Source organism: Caretta caretta, chromosome 14 (genome assembly GCF_965140235.1).
Source record: "Caretta caretta isolate rCarCar2 chromosome 14, rCarCar1.hap1, whole genome shotgun sequence".
In the NCBI taxonomy this organism is placed as follows: domain Eukaryota; kingdom Metazoa; phylum Chordata; order Testudines; family Cheloniidae; genus Caretta; species Caretta caretta.
In genome coordinates this window covers 11037058-11054698 of record NC_134219.1, presented here as the reverse complement: position 1 = coordinate 11054698, position 17641 = coordinate 11037058, and positions in this window count along the sequence as shown.

The following is a 17641-nucleotide window of genomic DNA, read 5'->3' as shown; positions in this document are numbered from 1 at the left end:
AAGCAGTTTTATAACTCAAACAAGTGATTCATTATTTTACATTAAGCCAGTTTCTGACAGACGGGGGCGGGGAGGAAAGGCAGTTGCCGCTGAGGTGGGGAAAACCCTCATTTGGAAGATCGTTAGTGAGTCAGTTAATAAGAGCAGCAAATAGGAGAAGCACCAAGGTTATGCTGCGAGAGGCCAATGACAAGGAAGTTGGCCTCCTTATCTATCCCATACTTAAGACACAGCCAAGTTCTGTTCTCACACCCTTAACTATTCCCTCTTCTGGGTAATGGTTGTTGCCAGATTATAGGGTTGATCAACACTCAGAACTGCAGGTGAAACTACTCAGCACCCCTCAGCGTCCTGCATTGGGCATCCAAAATCGGCAGCCCCCACCTTTTAAAATGTTGGCCTCTGTGGCTTGTCCTACATTATACATTGAGTCGGTGGCAAAATTTGGTGTAACCCCAGGAATCCTTATTCTAAGTCCTACGGTCTAACCCCAAGACAACTCCCCCTTCCCAGATCATTTACCCACCAGGTAATTTTGAGTAGCATGCTATTCTGATGCTCAGAGCCAGAGCCCGGTCTGGTGTAATTCTGCATTGGGTTAAATGGAGATACATAGATCTACGGAACTGGAGCAAGCTTCACAGAAGTATTTAGACATCTAAAAATGCAGACTGAGTTAGGCGCCTAATCTATTTTAAGGATAAATAAATTGGTTAGCCTCTAAGGTGCCACAAGTACTCCTTTTCTTTTTGCGAATACAGACTAACACAGCTGCTACTCTGAAACCTAATCCATTTTAGTGCTTTTGAAAAGCCCACTGAGTGCCTAGAGAACAGGAGGACTTGTGGCACCTTGGAGACTAACAAATTTATTAGAGCATAAGCTTTAATGGGCTACAGCCCACTTTATGCTCTAATAAATTTGTTAGTCTCTAAGGTGCCACAAGTACTCCTGTTCTTTTTGGGGATATAGACTAACACGGCTGCTACTCTGAAACCTTAGCGCCTAGCTGCACCTTGAGTTGCTTTGGCCTTTGGTCTTAACCATCAGATGGGTGGAATGATACTATGCTAACAATTAAATGTCAGTGAATGAAGCCTAACCACTATTCTCAATAACCAGCTTTTTGTTTTCATGTAATGCTGAAAATACCGGCCATTTACAGGTTGTACAATCCAGATTCTTTTTCATATTTTTGGCAGTTTGATCTTTTGCCACTTACTCAGGATTCTTCTCCAAACACAAGCTGAAGCTGCCACTGATTTAATAAGTTGATTTTTTTTTTTTACATTCTTTTGGGATGACCTGCTTTATTACACAAGAAAGATATTGACATTTCTATTAAAATTTGATCAGACAGAATTTTGCATCACTCACCAGACAGCCAAGTGCTTTAAAACAAATGGCTCTAAAGCCACAGGAATGATACCGTTAATTTTTCATCAATTACAAATCAAAATAGACCCACATCAGACCCCTTACTCTTCCCCATGCCCATGAACATTGGTGTACAGTTTGGAAATGAATCTCTCCCTGTGAGCTTGGATTTGGGTCAGATCCAAACAATAAGGGGCTTGTTTATGTGAAAATTTCAAAACAAAGTACTAATGAGGTTTTAGCATCAGCCTCTGCAAATGCTAACTCTGAATTGAGCTTGCATCTCAGCCCAAACCTACCAAAGCTCTCAGCACCAGTTCAGCCAGTTGGCCTGTGTCTAGTTCCCAGTTTAAGGATTAATCGCATCCAAACAACATATGCTTAAGTGCAGCCTGAACAGAGATGATTTCGTGAATCAGGCCCTGAGTCTCCTATTTCTACACATGTGCAGCTGTCATTATCCTTAGGGGAGGGATGACAGTGTACTCAATGGTTAGAGAAGGAAGCTCAGAGCCAAAACTTTGGGACTTTATTCGTGGCTCTGCCAATGACTTGCTACATGACCTAGGGCAAGCCCCTTAATAGCCCTGTTCTGTAGTTCGCTCATTTGTAAAATGGGCCTGATGTGCATAAGCCCATCTTTAAAAGTTTTTAGTGTCAAAGGTGATCCACCTACCAAGTCCATCAGGAAAGTGTTTACTAGGAAAATAAAAGTCACATCAGCAAGAATTTGGCCGCGCGTCTTCCCCAAAATGTAACACATTCCATTTTTGTCTTGACAATTACAGAAAGCTAAGAATGCTGCAACACTGGACAATTGTGATTAGGTGACACCACATTACTCCTTGGGGGGAACTTCAGTTTATGGGAATGAGCTGATAGGAAGTTTCTATTGAAGTGAATGCTTAGGGGAGTTGTACGATGATTGATTCTGACTAGAGAGAAAGACTGGATGCTACTGAGTTGTGTTTAGGTTGAATTTGCCTGGAGATGTGCAGCTTCTGTCACCTCTGAAGGGAAAAACTTGATGCCAGAGCTGGGGCATGAGATCACTCTTCAGTCATACTGAATCCCTTGTTCAGTTTTCTGCCTAGAGGTCACAGGGTTTGATCACTCCAACATGGGCAATTATTTTCCAGTTCAAAGGGAGACTGTAAAGTCTCCACTAACTGCATCACAGACAAGTTGGTACAGACTGAAACAAGGATATTCTTGCTTGTAAATAACAACAGCTGGGATTCCTTAGACTCTGGGATTTGCGTTTGGTTGGGGGAGGCAATCTGCTGCTGAAAAAAGCAAACTCTGTAGCTGCTAACACATGAGACACTGGGTGTTGTTTAAACTCCCACCGTGCTGGGAAAATACATCAGTGCAGGAATGATCTGGGGTGAAATCCTTCCCCCCGAAATCAACAGTTTTGCCACTGACTTCAAAGTGGCCATGCTTTCATCCTCTGGCCTCCTGAGCTGTGAAAGGATCAGCAACAGTGTGCTATGCTGGTTCACCATTATGGCACAAACACTTCCAGCTGCTCTGGCTGTATTGGCTTTCTTCAGAAATCAGTCTGTGTTCCTCAGCTTTGCTGATGCACAAATACCAGCCAGAACGTTACAGAGCTTGTTAAGATGCATGTGATTTTAAGGGACAAGAAGCAAATGGCCATCAGTTGTAACAGTAAGAGTGCAGGGACGTGGAGCAGGGTCTTGGAAAGCCAGCCAGTTGAGATTCTTTTTTACCATGAGCCTAATTAGAGGATTCCTTTTTTTAATCCAGAAAATTGAAACACATTGCAGCTACTTGCCGATCCCCTTGGCGAGATAAAGCCAAGAGCATTGAGCCCTCCAGAAATAGTAAAGGGTTCAGTCTCTAAACACCATGCTGATCTGCATTTATTAAGCACTGTTCCATGTCACTGTGGACTATTAGGTACTGTAATTAGTCACCATGGGAGTTATGCATCCCAAGTCAAAGGCAACTGTACATAATTGATGTCATGGTCTATTACCAGAGGCAGAAAAGCCCATTAAGAAGGCAGCCTGTTGCTCTCAGAACTTATTGCTTGAGGGGAAAAATAATTTGAAATTAATTACAACTTGATCTAATAGAATAGGAAATAGGATACAAAACAGGGAGGGGCAGAGTACAGTGAAATTGCTACTTGGCTAATGAAAACTGAGACCAAAAAGGGACAATATTATCATTAAAGAAGACAGTGTAAGTGTAATTAACCTCATCTTCATCATTTCTCCATCCGTTTGCCTTTGTGCCATGTATTCTAATCAAATTTCAATGGAGGTAGATGCCTAAATAGCTTTGAGCCTTATGGAACCTACTTATCTGGGCCTTGGTGGTTTCACATTAACCATTTGGATCCTCCTCCTCCCCCCAAAATGGGCAGGTTTCAAACCAAACTAGCTAATTATTAGTAAGTTTGCAATAGGACCCAATCCTGTACTGGGCCCCTGGAAGATGCATTAAAATGACCAGGTCAGGCTTGACAAAGCCCTGGCTGGGATGATTTAGTTGGGGATTGGTCCTGCTTTGAGCAGGAGGTTGGACGAGAGGACCTCCTGAGGTCCCTTCCAACCCTGATATTCTATGATTCTATGAAAAGGAAAGGCCTTTTCCATTTCTCAAATCTAGGATTGTTTGGCACTGAACTCGTACTTATGCCTGTTTCAAGCCTGGTTTGTTATAACTGCTTGCCCTGAGTGTTATTCATAGACCAGTGCTGCTACTGAGGGGGCCGGCGGTTACCATGAGGTGGACTGGAAGACCCCAGTTGTTTCCTTGCGTTCTAATGAACTCACCTTCTTCTTGTAAGGGAACTAAGGGTTATTGTCCCACTAGAGTGAAGTTTTGCTGCAGTATAAGTGGGATTTACAGGACTAATCCTCAAGGCCAGGAGCAATTATCAGCTCCTGGAGAAGTGTTAAATACAACAGCGGAGGGTGATTATCACTTTGGTCTCCTCCTCCAAGGTGGCTGAGCTAAGGGGAGAGAAATTGCCCTTACTCCAAGGGAGGTAGGCAGAAATGGCTGGTTCACTGTCCTGCTCCAGCCAAAGGGAAGAGAAGCCAGAGTTGATCGCAGGCAGTGTGCTTCCCAGTTACAGGGGTGATCTGTGACCCTACCTCCATTCCCCCAGTAGGGGAGGAGAGGGAGATTTCGCTGGGTAAGTCTTTTCCCACTCTGCTGAAATTCAGTTCATTGTGAAGTTTCATAGTGACAAATTTAACTGAAACCATTTCACTCCTCTGGGCAAACTATGATCCACTCCAGAGCTGGATAGGGCAGATGAAGGGAAATCTTTTTTTTCACAGAACTGCTTAAAATATATATATATATATAAACTAAAAGTGCCACACTGCCTCTACACTGCCTTGTGGTATTGGTGGGCTAGGGTAGCTATTCCTATGCAAATGCCCATCTTGTGTCTAACTGGTTTCTTACCCATCCCCAGGTTAGTTATTCTCCTCTCATTTCAAGTTCTTGCCGATACATCCTGCTGCCTGTGGGTTCCCCCCTCCCCAAAACACACACGCGTTCTCTCTCCCTCTCTCCAGGGAAGCAGGGGGCAGAAGCTGTGGATGGAACCTCCACCACACGGGCAGGTGAAGTGGCAAATCCAGCCCCATCACAAACTGGCTAGAAGTCTTTGTGGCAGGGAGGGATGGGCACAGGTAAGGAAATGAGGCTGTTGGGGCCTCTATAGGTCTATCCTGTAAGAAACAATCTGCCACACTGAGTCTCAGAGCCTGGGTCAGTTGGCTAGGGTTTGGGCTGTGGGGCTAGACATTGCAGTGTAGGGTTGGGCTCTGAGACACGTGCCCCTCCCCGCCCTCCCCATGGGGGATTTAAAACCCAGACTCCAGCCTGAACATTTACACTGCAGATTTGAGCCCTGTAAGCCTGAGTCAGCTGACCTGGGCCAGCCGTGGCCATGCTGCGGGTCTTTTATTGCAGTGTAGACATACCCCATGTGTCACCTCACGTAGCCCTGCCAGAGCCAGAACTGGTGTTTGGTTGGCTGCACAAAACCAAATTAAACCTCAGGAAGCTTCAAACAAAATCCTCAAAGGAAATCTCAGCCCCAAAATGAGCAACCGCCCGAGAGCTGGGGAATCCTTGAGGGGTTAAACCCCAAAACCAAACTCCACTGTTACGAAGCCACTAGAAGCAAAACTACCAAAATGCTATGTCAAGGGTTCCTGTGCAATGCAAAAAAAACTACATTCTCCCCCTGCCTAGTTACAGAGAAGAAAGCTGAGACTGTGGCTAGAACAGGATTTGCTGCCAGAGGCAGATCCTCTGCTGGTGTAAAGTGTCCTACCACCACTGAAGTCTGATCTACAGAGCTTGACATCAATAGGGCTAGGAAAATGTACACTAACTGAAGATCTGCCCCCAGATTTTACTGGGGGGGACATTTAAACAGTGACCATGAAGTAGAAATCTTGAGCAGAGCAACTTGGCTTAAAAAACCATCAGTATTAAGTAATTATTATTAATACTTAGCATCTTCTCAGCAGTAGATCTGAAAACGCTTTAGAAAGATGGTTAAACATTATTATCCCCATTTTACAGAGAGGAAAAACTGATGTGCAGAGGCCTAGATCCTGAAAGATATTTAGGCTCCTATGTTTCACTGAAATCAATGAAAGTTAGGAGTCTAAATACCCTTTGAGATCTGGCCAGAAGAGTTTACGTGACTGGCACAGTTCCATGGCTAGTCTACAGCAGAGCTGGGGAAAACAACAAGCCTGCTAATTCTCCTTCCGGTGCCCTCTCCCCCTTAGGCCACACTGCTCTAAACCTGTACAGTTCAGTCACTAGAGTGAATTTGCATCCGTTGAGCCAGTTTTGAACATTGCTATAAGAGGGGAAAGTGGTGTCTGGTAAGGGGGAAGCTCCCAAAGCTCGGATTCCTTCCAATCTGAATGTCTACACAGTGATTTTAAGCTCTGCAGCCCGAGTCTGCTATGGCCATGCCATGCATCTCTTATCCCTGTGTAGACATACCCAAAGGCTGCTGGGATTCATACAAGACAGGGTGCTGAGAAAATGAAGAGGTTGTTGGCAGATCTCTTCCTGGAGCTACCAGCTGCTTAGCAGCTGGATGGGTGCAAGGTCCTCAGTGAAGCCTCTGCTACTGTACTTGTCTGATTTGGCTGCCATTATTGAAAGGCAGTCATTTCTCAGCCCTATAGCTCTCAAAGTGGGTGAGCATTATTATTCCTATTGGCAGACGGGGATGGCCGAGATACAGAGGAGGGGAAGTGACTTGCCAAAGGTGAGCCGAGTCAGAGCTAGCAACAGAAATTAAACCCGCTGGGGTGAAATCCTCCTAGCTCTCTAGAGTGCACTGAATGGTTCTCTTGCCATTGGTTTCCTTGAGGCCGGGATTTCACCCCTAATTTCCCAGTCCAATCCCCTCCCCTCAATCACAATTGGCAGCTATAAAATTTCAGCTGAAGCATGATTAGAAGACAAATGTGGGCTTAGGCTCTCTGTGTGGAACTGGCAGAACAAATTAATGCTGTGTGCCTGGGGAACTCGGCTGATGTCTCCTGGTGTAACAGGAGATGACAAAGGTTATCAGAGCAGAAGAAACACACTTGGGTGAAAGTAAATACACCTGGTAGGGAAAACAACTGTAAATAGCTCCCGGTGACCTCTGACAATTTGCCTCCCTAGTGTAACACCAACTGAGGATGACTAATGACAGTTTATCAAAGAGCTCTCCATTTTCTGCGTTCAGTTTTCTGCTTTCTCTTCCCCCAGAAATTATGGTGTCATACTAATAACATGTTATCCTGGGTGGGGGGGAGTAATCTCTGGAATCTCAGTGACAAAATCCTGGTAGATCAAAGCCAAAGGGCTCTTACTGCTTAATGAACTGAATATGTATATTGCAGTCACTCTCAAGGCAGATTGGGACTCCCATTGTGCGTACAACATCTAGCACAATAAATGACAGTCCTTGCCCCAAAGACCTTACAATCAAAAAGACAAGACGTAACTGGGGGGGCCTAAATGTGGCCGGGGTTGGGATAGAAAAGGTAACTACGGTAAAACCATGTGTGCGATTCTTAGCCATCTGGGATCAGAGATTACGATTTATTATCTGGATTAATAAGTGTAGGTAACAGTTTTGGATTTCTCACCAAGATTAATGTTTTGTGAGTTAATGTTTTGTTTAGAATTGGTGGGTTGTGTTTTGAGTTTTCTGCTTACATAGGGATGCTAGGTGCTAACAGTAACCTCCTAGCAACATTCTAACTCTGGTAATTATCTTTCACCTAGCTAAACCCTTGTGGTTTCAATTAAATAAAATACCTTCACTTCATATCATAAACCATTGGGCATTGTTGTTAAGGAGTTGCCACACTTCCCCCAGAGTTAGCTACATTTCAGTAGTAAGATAAGACGATCCCTTTGTATATTTTTGCATCTTAGTTTAGGTTTGCAAAGTTCTTTAAGATGAAAAGCGTTAAATTAATTTAAGATTGAAATACTTCAATGAGTAAGGTGATGAGTCACTCCTGTGCTACTCACCAGCCAATCCACAAGCCAGGAACTGGTCTGGTGACTTTCAGGGCAGGTGTATAAGCCTCACAGGTAGATCAGAAGCTCAGTTTGCTCAATATCACCTAAGGGCTTGAAACTCCCTGTGGCCGGATAGTGGCAACAGAATCCCCAAGCCTTCGCCTGCTCCAGCCTTGTTCTAACTACGGCTTTTCTCCAATTCTGCTCTGGACTCCTGATTCTGACTCTGACCAGCTCTATCACAGTTTCTGACTGTACTGAAGGAAGTGTCCAAAAAAAAAAAAAAAAAAAAAAGTAAGCTATTCAAACCTAAAAATCATTTTTATCTTCCCATTGTAGCCCAGTAGAGGTTTGAAATTTAAAATGTTTTCTTAATCAATTATAACTTTTCCCAGCCATTTTGTAGCTTGGTTCATTATTGTAGGGTTGCACGTAGGTGCTGAAATGTGTGTAATAATGTTGCTTTGGGAGGAGGGGGTTCTTAAACATATACAAAGCTACTAGTACTTAGAAACACACACGCCTGCTTAATGTTGCAAACACCACTGGTTCGGGGGCTTGATCCAAAGCTCACGGGAATCGATGGAGCACTCACAGTAATAAGCAATATGCTAAAAATAAGGCTCTCAAGATCAGACCCCAAGGGAACACCTTACTGTGGTATTTGTAACAGCGTCTGGTCAGTGTAACTGTGCGTTGTCTGAGGGCTCTATAGAGAGCAATGTGTTGTTGCACCTTTAAATGCATGTTAATCCATGATTTTGGGAACCTGTGAACTCCTGCAGGTCTGTCTTTTGGCTTAAGTTAAAAGCAATTTAAGGTAATAGAGAACTTCATTTTCACAAACATGATTTTAATCATAACTCTGTCTTCACTGAAAAGCCAAATGCATTTTTAAAAATGGGCCTCGTTCTGATTTCACTTACAGCAGTTTTACAGTGGGTTAATTAACTCCACTGATTTCATTGTAGTTACTCTTGTGATTTATCCCATTGTGGGATCAGAATTGGGCCCCACGGGAGTGATCTGTTGTATACAACAAACTGCATGATTTCAGGAGTGATTATCCTGAGGCCACTTTAAAGACTTGTGAGCCATTTATCTTGGCATAGTTGAGTCTTGACATAACTTCTAAGTGATGAGCCCCAGAGCTCCAGCCACTGCTCCCCCCTCCCTCCCACCCCGGGGCCCTTTAAATCCTGGCCTGAGCCCTGCTGCCCAAGCCCCGGGGTAGCAGCAGTGGGGTTCTGGTGGGGATTTAAAGGGCCCCAGGGCAGTAGCAATGGCTGGAGCTCCGGGGCCCTTTAAATCCCCACCAGAGCCCCGCCGCCACTACCCCGGGGCTTGGGCAGCAGGGCTCAGGCCGGGATTTAAAGGGCCCCGGGGCGGGGGGGGTGTGTCGCAGCGGCTGGAGCTCTGGGGCCCTTTAAATCCCCGCTGCAGCCCCACCACCACTGCCCCAGGGCTTTAAATTGCCCTCTCAGAAAGCAGGACCTGGTACAGCGCACTGGCTCTTACCAGTACGCCGTACCGGGGTGTACCGGCTTACTTTCATCTCTGGCTGTATCTTAGGCTGCAGTGAAATCTGTAAGTAAATGAGGCCTACAGAGTTATCGAGAACAAGCAAAATGCCTGCGTATGTGATGACCCCATGGGCAGATTTACTGCACACCCAGACCACAACACTGCAGGCTTAATCCTGCACAGTGCTGAGTACACTCAAATCCTACTGACATCATGAGGGCTTGAGCACGCTCAGCAACTGGTAGGGATCAGGCCCTTAAAATCTAATTAGAATCCAAGCCGTGTATTCATTGCTCATTTACAAGGTCCTCTCAAATCACTGCAAACACAAACTACATTGATCTCTAATGACCATAATCAATATTAACTCCGTTACTAGACAAAGGCTGTTTCCCAATCTCTCAGTATTGCAATAAGAAGGCTTGCAAGATGAAAGGTTTAAAAACGTATATTTGCAGCTATAGAATATATTACAGGAAAATATTGTTCCAGGCTGTCAGGTGCAGGCGACGTACAATCCTTCAAACCTGTAAGAGAACAAAGCACTTCATTATATGTAAATCATTGATAGGTAAACACTTTAGTTGGGGCTAGTGAATTTGTTTCATTTGTTAGCTGAAAAATCAAAGGATGAGGTTCAAGGGAGGGGAGAGGGAGAAATGTACAGCAGGAACTGATGCAAACTAGTCACTGCTTGAGATCCAGACAATAGAACTATGGCCCAATGCTGCAATGTTAACTCAGATGAATAGTCCCATTGGCTTTGGGGGAGCTATTCGTGTTACCCCTATCGCTGTCCTGAAGAGCTTGCAACCTAAATAGGCAAGACACTCGGGGTGGGAGGGAAAACAGAGGGAAAGAAGTAATTTGTCCAAAGTCACACAGGCAGTGAATGGCATCAACAGACCTCCTGACTCCCATCCTCGTGCCTTCCCCGCTGGATACACTATTCTTGATAAATAAAGGATGCGGGATTGGGCCCCAAGTATCCAAATCTAAATATGAAACAGTCCTACAAATAGATGTTATGAAACACAAAGGTTCAAAACTTGCCCTCCCAATGGTACCAAAGGAAGGAGTCCGTTTCCAGTAATGAAACCTCTTGTACTAGAAATATGGGGGTAACCTGGGGTTTGATTCTGGGATGTACCTCTAAGAGTGTCAGAAAGGAACTCCCATCCCAGGGGGAAGGGACACGATAGTGATTTTAAGCCACCTTTGTGCCCTTCCCACCCTGAGCTGCTCTGTTGTACTACCTGGAATTCCCACAGTGCTGTGTGCTGCGGCCCTGTCTCACCCGGCCAGTCCCCATGCACTGGGGCTGGTGAGGTGGTCCTCAGAAGACAGCCTTTTAGGACCCCTTTATGCTGCTCTGGCTCTTTCCCCTGGCCTAAATGAGCTGGAGCAGGAATGAGACATTCACCTTGTTTTCCCGTGGCCTCAAGAAAAGCACTCTCTCACTCATCACAAGCTATCTTCTTCAATTGTCTCAATGACTGTATGAAATTAATGCTAAGAAATTACTCGGAATTCCAGGACTAGCCTGGATTGGATCTCTGCAGTGGCCCATCTCAACTACTGACACAGTATGGAGCCATCAAAGGGAGCAGCTTTTCCAGGGAAGAATTAATAGCTTTTTCAAGCTGACAATCAGTTAGTCCATGCCTAGAGTAGAATAACGGTGTTGGTCGGATGTGCAAGGCACCAGAGATGTCCTCAAGATGGCTTCTCTAGCAGAGTGTGGAGTACAGTAGCAGATTTCTTTTATCATGCATTGAAGCTGTCCAGCTGTGGAAGTGTATCAGATGGTGGTTGGCTTGGCTGGAATTGTTGCCTGGACAGAGACGGAGTGCCGAAAGGAATAAAGCTGGTTGTACAACCACGAGAGAGCATGAAAAGCCCATTGTACTTAATGGAGTCAGTGGATGAAATGCTATATCTGATGTAATCTAAGAAAATGGCTCATGCCACTGTTATAAATACCAGCCCACTTTCTAGGGAATTTCATTCTTCCGGGATCTGTATTTGCATTGAATTTGCCCCAGGGATCCGCACACCCAAGACCCCAAACCCTTCCGAGCCTCAAGGATACACACTGCCGGACCTACCCTCTACTCTAGAACAGCAGGGGGGAGCCCATAAAGAGGCCAGTTATCACCCACCATAGTTCTCCTCCTCCTTTTTCCCGTGTATGGCAGCACAGCATGCAAGCCTGATGCTCTAGCTATTGAACACTTAGCTTGTAGATTTCTCATGCCTGAGACATCCTCGTACATCATTGACCGCAATGGGGAAATGGAGCTGGCATTCCTCACTCATCTGAGGAGAAATGACATCTTCCTCTCGAATCTTTGAGGAACATCGTACCACGGAAGCTGCAACTCAAGGCTTATGCTCTGCAAAAAAGCAAGTGACTGTGATGCCACCTGGAAAGAAATGTAGCTGATAATGAAATACAATTAAATGTGTTCCATGCTGACTTACCTTTCATGGGCAGTCAGACTCTCAATGCTCTAATTGATAAAATAATGAGTTCTATTGTGGGGGAAGGGAGGGAAAGCATAATTAAGAGACATCATTACAAACTTGTGTAAATCTCAAGTAATTCCACTGATTTAGAGAGTGTCTCAGTTTATGCAGATAGAAATGGGTATAATTTGCCCCACTGGGGAAAAATGACACTCCCTATAGAAAACAGAGGTCCTGATCCAGCTCCCATTGACACCAATGCAGAGAGATTTCCATTGGTCTCCAGAGGCATCAGATAAGACTGATGAGTTACAAATGGGAACAGAAAGTGAATTCCCTTCTTGCTTCAGGAACAGCCTTTCTAGGTAAGAGCTGCAGGACATTAGTAAATCAGTGAGGGAAAATATGAGTGGCAGTAGCTGCTCATTTATACCTGTTCTGTGGATGAGGCTCTTTAGGGATATTAATTTTTGCACTTTTCACCAGCACCGAATTCTTACGCATTTTAAAAGTGACTGGTTAATTCTCCAGGTGAGTCTAATAACCTTGTCATTATGCTATTTTTTTCACTTCAATTAAAAATGTTAGCTCATCTGGGAGAAGAGCAGAGGTTAGGAAGTGGGACTGGTTCAAGTGTGAAGGAAAGAATGAAAAGCTTTTGAAAGAACAGCTTGTATGAAACCCATTGGTGAGATCCAGATTCTGCCTTCTGTATATAGCTCTCACAGGACTGATAAAATCAGATTGTTTTGATACTTTGCATGTATAAAAATGCCTTTAATTCAATTTTCTATAAGCACTAAGATCTTTGCAAGACTAAAGTCTCACGAAGAGTGAGTTCCAGCAATGTGTTTTGCTTTTTTAATTATTATTTTTGCACCATATTCCCCCACCCCCTCCACGGATTGCTGATTTACAACAAGTCTATTCAATTCCAGATTAAACTAACCTAGGAGTAAGTGACAAGGTCATTCAAGAGACAAGAGACAAATTCCAGATTAAACTAACCTAGTAGAGTACAAGGTGGTTCAAGAGACAAGCTACAAGCTGACCATGTTCAGCCATGAACCTGAACATCTGTTCCAAGTTGCCAAGACTCCAACTGAAAAAAACAAATATTTCCACTATAGAACAACCAAACCATCATCCTGAATGTTGCAAAAGATTTTGGTTCAACCAGCCCTGGGGCTTGGCTCTTTGTTTACAATGGCTGAGAACATATTTATGTACATATTTCAAGAAATACACACTTAAGCATATTTACAATATGTCTAATGTTCAAAGTCTGAGGTTATTTGATCTGCTACTTTAACCACATCTGCTCCTATTTAGCATAAATTCTATCCACAGCTGGTCAGATCTGTAGTGATACATTTTTCAATTGCATAGTATGGTGTGTGGTTTATTTTCCTTCTTTAAATTAGGAGAGACTAGATCTGTCCTGTTCCCACTCAACAGGTACAAATGCTTGGTGCTTAAACTCATGGATATCATACCAAAAGGACTGAAGGTAAAAAATCCATTACAATCTACATATCACACAGACTATGCTGAGAGACTGTGCCACACGGTTTCAGAGAAACTGCAAAACCACCTGATCATCATCCTGTACCAAACAGGGAAAGATTGTGACTGAGCTCTCAAAACTGGATACTTTCATAGAAAACCAACCTTCCACACAAACTTCCTCATGGATTGACTTTACAAAAACTAGACAAGCCATTTACAACACAAACTTTGCTTCTCTACAAAAGAGAGAGGACACTAAACTGCTACATGCCACAAGGAGCCAAAACAGTAGTTCCCTGACCCCACCCAACAATATTGCTGTTCTTTCCAGCTATGCTCTTAGCCCAGCAGAAGAGTCTGTCCTAGCTCGGAGCCTCTCCTTTTGTCCCTCCAGACCCACGAACATGATACAATTCTGCAGTGACCTAGAATTCTACTTTTGACATCTCCAACTCAAAGAATATTTCCAACACACCTCTGAACAACATACTAACTCACAGAATCCTTCCTACAAACACTACAAAAAGAAGGATTCTGCATGGACTCCTCCTGAAGGTCGAAACAACAGAGTGGACTTTACATAGATTTCTTCCGTTGACATACACAGGCTAAAATGGTGGAAAAGCAGCGTCACTTGCCCCATAACCTCAGCCATGCTGAACACAATGCATCAACAGCCTCAGAGACAACTCTGACATCATAATCAAAAAGGCTGACAAAGGAGGTGCTGTCATCATCATGAATAAGTTGGAATATGAACAAGAGGCTGCCAGGCGGCTCTCTAACTCCACATTCTACAGGCCATTATCCTCTGATCCCACTGAGGATTACCAAAAGAAACTACATCATCTGCTCCAGAAACTCTCTGAAAAAGCACAGGAACAGATCTGTACAGACACATGCTAGAACCCTGACCAGGGGTATTCTGTCTGCTACCCAAGATCCATAAACCTGGAAATCCTGGATGCCCCATCATCTCAGGCATTGGCACCCTGACAGCAGGATTGTCTGGCTATGTGGACTCTCTCCTCAGGCCCTACACTACCAGCACTCCTAGCTATCTGTGAGACACCACTGACTTCCTGAGGAAACTACAATCCAACGGTGATCTTCCAGAAAACACCAGCCTGGCCACTATGGATGTAGAAGCCCTCTACACCAACATTCCACACAAAGATGGACTACAAGCCGTCAGGAACAGTATCCCCATTAATGCCATGGTAAACCTGGTGGCTGAACTTTGTGATTTCTGTCCTCCCCACAACTATTTCACATTTGGGGACAATATATACCTTCAAGTCAGCGGCACTGCCATAGGTACCTGCTTGGCCCCACAGTATGCCAGCATTTTTATGGCTGACTTAGAACAACGCTTCCTTAGCTCTCGTCCCCTAATGCCCCTACTCTACTTGCGCTACATTGATGACATCTTCATCATCTGGACCCATGGAAAAGAAGCCCTTGAGAGATTTCAACAATTTCCATCCCACCATCAACCTCAGCCTGGACCAGTCCACACAAGTGGTCCATTTCCTGGACACTACTGTGCTAATAAGCGATAGTCACATCAACACCACCCTATACCGGAAACCTACTGACCGCTATACTTACCTACATGCCTCCAGCTTCCATCCAGGACATACTACATGATCCATTGTCTACAGCCACGCTCTAAGATACAGCCGCATTTGCTTCAATCCCTCAGACAGAGACAAACACCTACAAGATCTCTATCAAGCATTCTTACAACTACAATACCCATCTGCTGAATTGAAGAAACAGATTGACCAAGCCAGAAGAGTACCAGAAGTCACCTACTACAGGACAGACCCAACAAAGAAAATAACAGAACGCCACTAGCCGTCACCTTCAGCCCCCAACTAAAACCTCTCCAACGCATCATCAAGGATCTACAACGTATCCTGAAGGACGACCCATCGCTCTCACAAATCTTGGGAGACAGGCCAGTCCTTGCCTACAGACAGCCCCGCAACCTGAAGCAAATAGTCACCAGCAACCACACACCACACAACAGAACCACTAACCCAGGAACCTATCCTTGCAACAAAGCCCATTGCCAACTCTGTCCACATATCTATTCAGGGGACACCATCATAGGGCCTAATCACATCAGCCACACTATCAGAGGCTCGTTCACCTGCACATCTACCAATGTGATATATGCCATCATGTGCCAGCAATGCCCTGCTGCCATGTACATTGGTCAAACTGGACAGTCTCTACGTAAAAGAATAAATGGACACAAATCAGATGTCAAGAATTATAACATTCATAAACCAGTCGGAGAACACTTCAATCTCTCTGGTCACTCGATTTCTGACCTAAAAGTGGCAATTCTTCAACAAAAAAAACTTCAAAAACAGACTCCAAGGAGAGACTGCTGAATTGGAATTAATTTGCAAATTGGATACAATTTAACTTAGGCTTGAATAGAGACTGGGAATGGTTGAGTCATTACACAAAGTAAAACTATTTCCCCTTGTTTATTCTTCCGCCCCCGCCACCCCCATTCCTCAGACGTTCTTGTTAACTTCTGGAAATGGCACACCTTGATTATCATTACAAAGGGTTTTCTCCCCCCCCCCACCCCCTCCTGCTGGTAAAAGCTCATCTTAAGTGATCACTCTCCTTACAGTGTGCATGATAAACACCCATTTTTTCATGTTGTGTGTGTATATAAATCTCCTCTCTGTATTTTCCACTGAATGCATTCGATGAAGTGAGCTGTAGCTCACGAAAGCTTATGCTCAAATAAATTGGTTAGTCTCTAAGGTGCCACAAGTACACCTTTTCTTTTTATTAAAAAGAGCATGTTAACTTGTTTTGTTTAACATTTCCTCTTATATAGCATTTGAATTTCTTTATAAGAAAGACAGTGTGTTTGTTTGCTTTGTATATTGTTAATTGGGCCTCAAAAGAAAAAATCTCATTAAAATTCTGATTACTGATGTTGGCAAGCAGCTATTGAGAAGGACTCTTTCTTCCTTTGATAAGGTTTGAAACAGCAATAATAGTAAAAATAAGATCACAGCCTGTTTTCCCTTGCCAATCAAAATAATGTATTCTCCAGGTTAAAGTCCCTAAAATACAGAAGGACACATCTTGTAATGACGACAACTGACTGTCTGTCTCATAGGTCTACAAACGTGCACAAGTGTTTATGCTCTGGTAATAAAAGCTGACTATAAAATAAAAGAACCGTTCTCTGTTCCCAAAGAGACCCTTAAATATGGATTCTCCGGATCAGTTCACTAGTTTTACAGTAAGAATAAAAATGTCAGAAATTAATGGCACTACAGGTATAGACACAGCTAAGTTAACAGTCAACTCCAGATCCTGCAAATACTTACCCACAGGAATACCTTTAATAAGTAGTCCTATTAAAGTTACTTACATATACCCAGTTAAGTATGTGCGTAGAGATGGTATTCATTTAGGTGTCTGACTGCAACTTTCAGTGCTGAAGCCAAATAATTCAGCACACGTGACATTCACAAAATCCCTGCTCATCTGCCACCCAACTCTGTAGGTCCCTAAATTTCCACTCTCTAAATCCGAGCCCTCCAGCATGTGTGCAGCTCCTACACTCCCCTTATGTCCTGACACTACCCAGCTCGGTGTCTAAATCATACCACAGCTAAGCCCCAGAAGAATTCACAGGCAGGGAACACCTCATTTATCTTGCATTCAGGGTCCAAACCAGTAGGCACGCTCAGAGCACACCATGACCCCAAACCTTTAGCTCACTAGATAAAGCACTCACCCAGGATGTGTATGTGGGAGACTCAGGTTCAAATCCCCCCACTCCACTGGCTGCACAGCAGGGATTTGAACTTTGGTCTCCCCTCTCTCACGGGCATTCCTTATCCACCAGGTTATAGGATGTTTTGGGACAGGGCTCCCACAATCTCTCCTGCTGAGGCTATTTCATGGTGTAAACTAATTAACTATTCATTGGAGCAGTAGGGCTGGAATGTGTGTCTCACATGGGACTGCCCTCATCTCTGGGCTAGAGTCTCTCTCTTCACCCCCACCCCCTTTAAAGTGGCTAAGTTCTCCATTTAAGTCCCACCCTATAGGTAAATCTACACTGCTATTAAACACCCTTGACTGGCCTGTGTCAGCTGACTCTGGCTCGTTGGGCTCAGCTATGGGGCTGTTTAATTGCAGTGTAGATGCTCAGGCTGGAGCC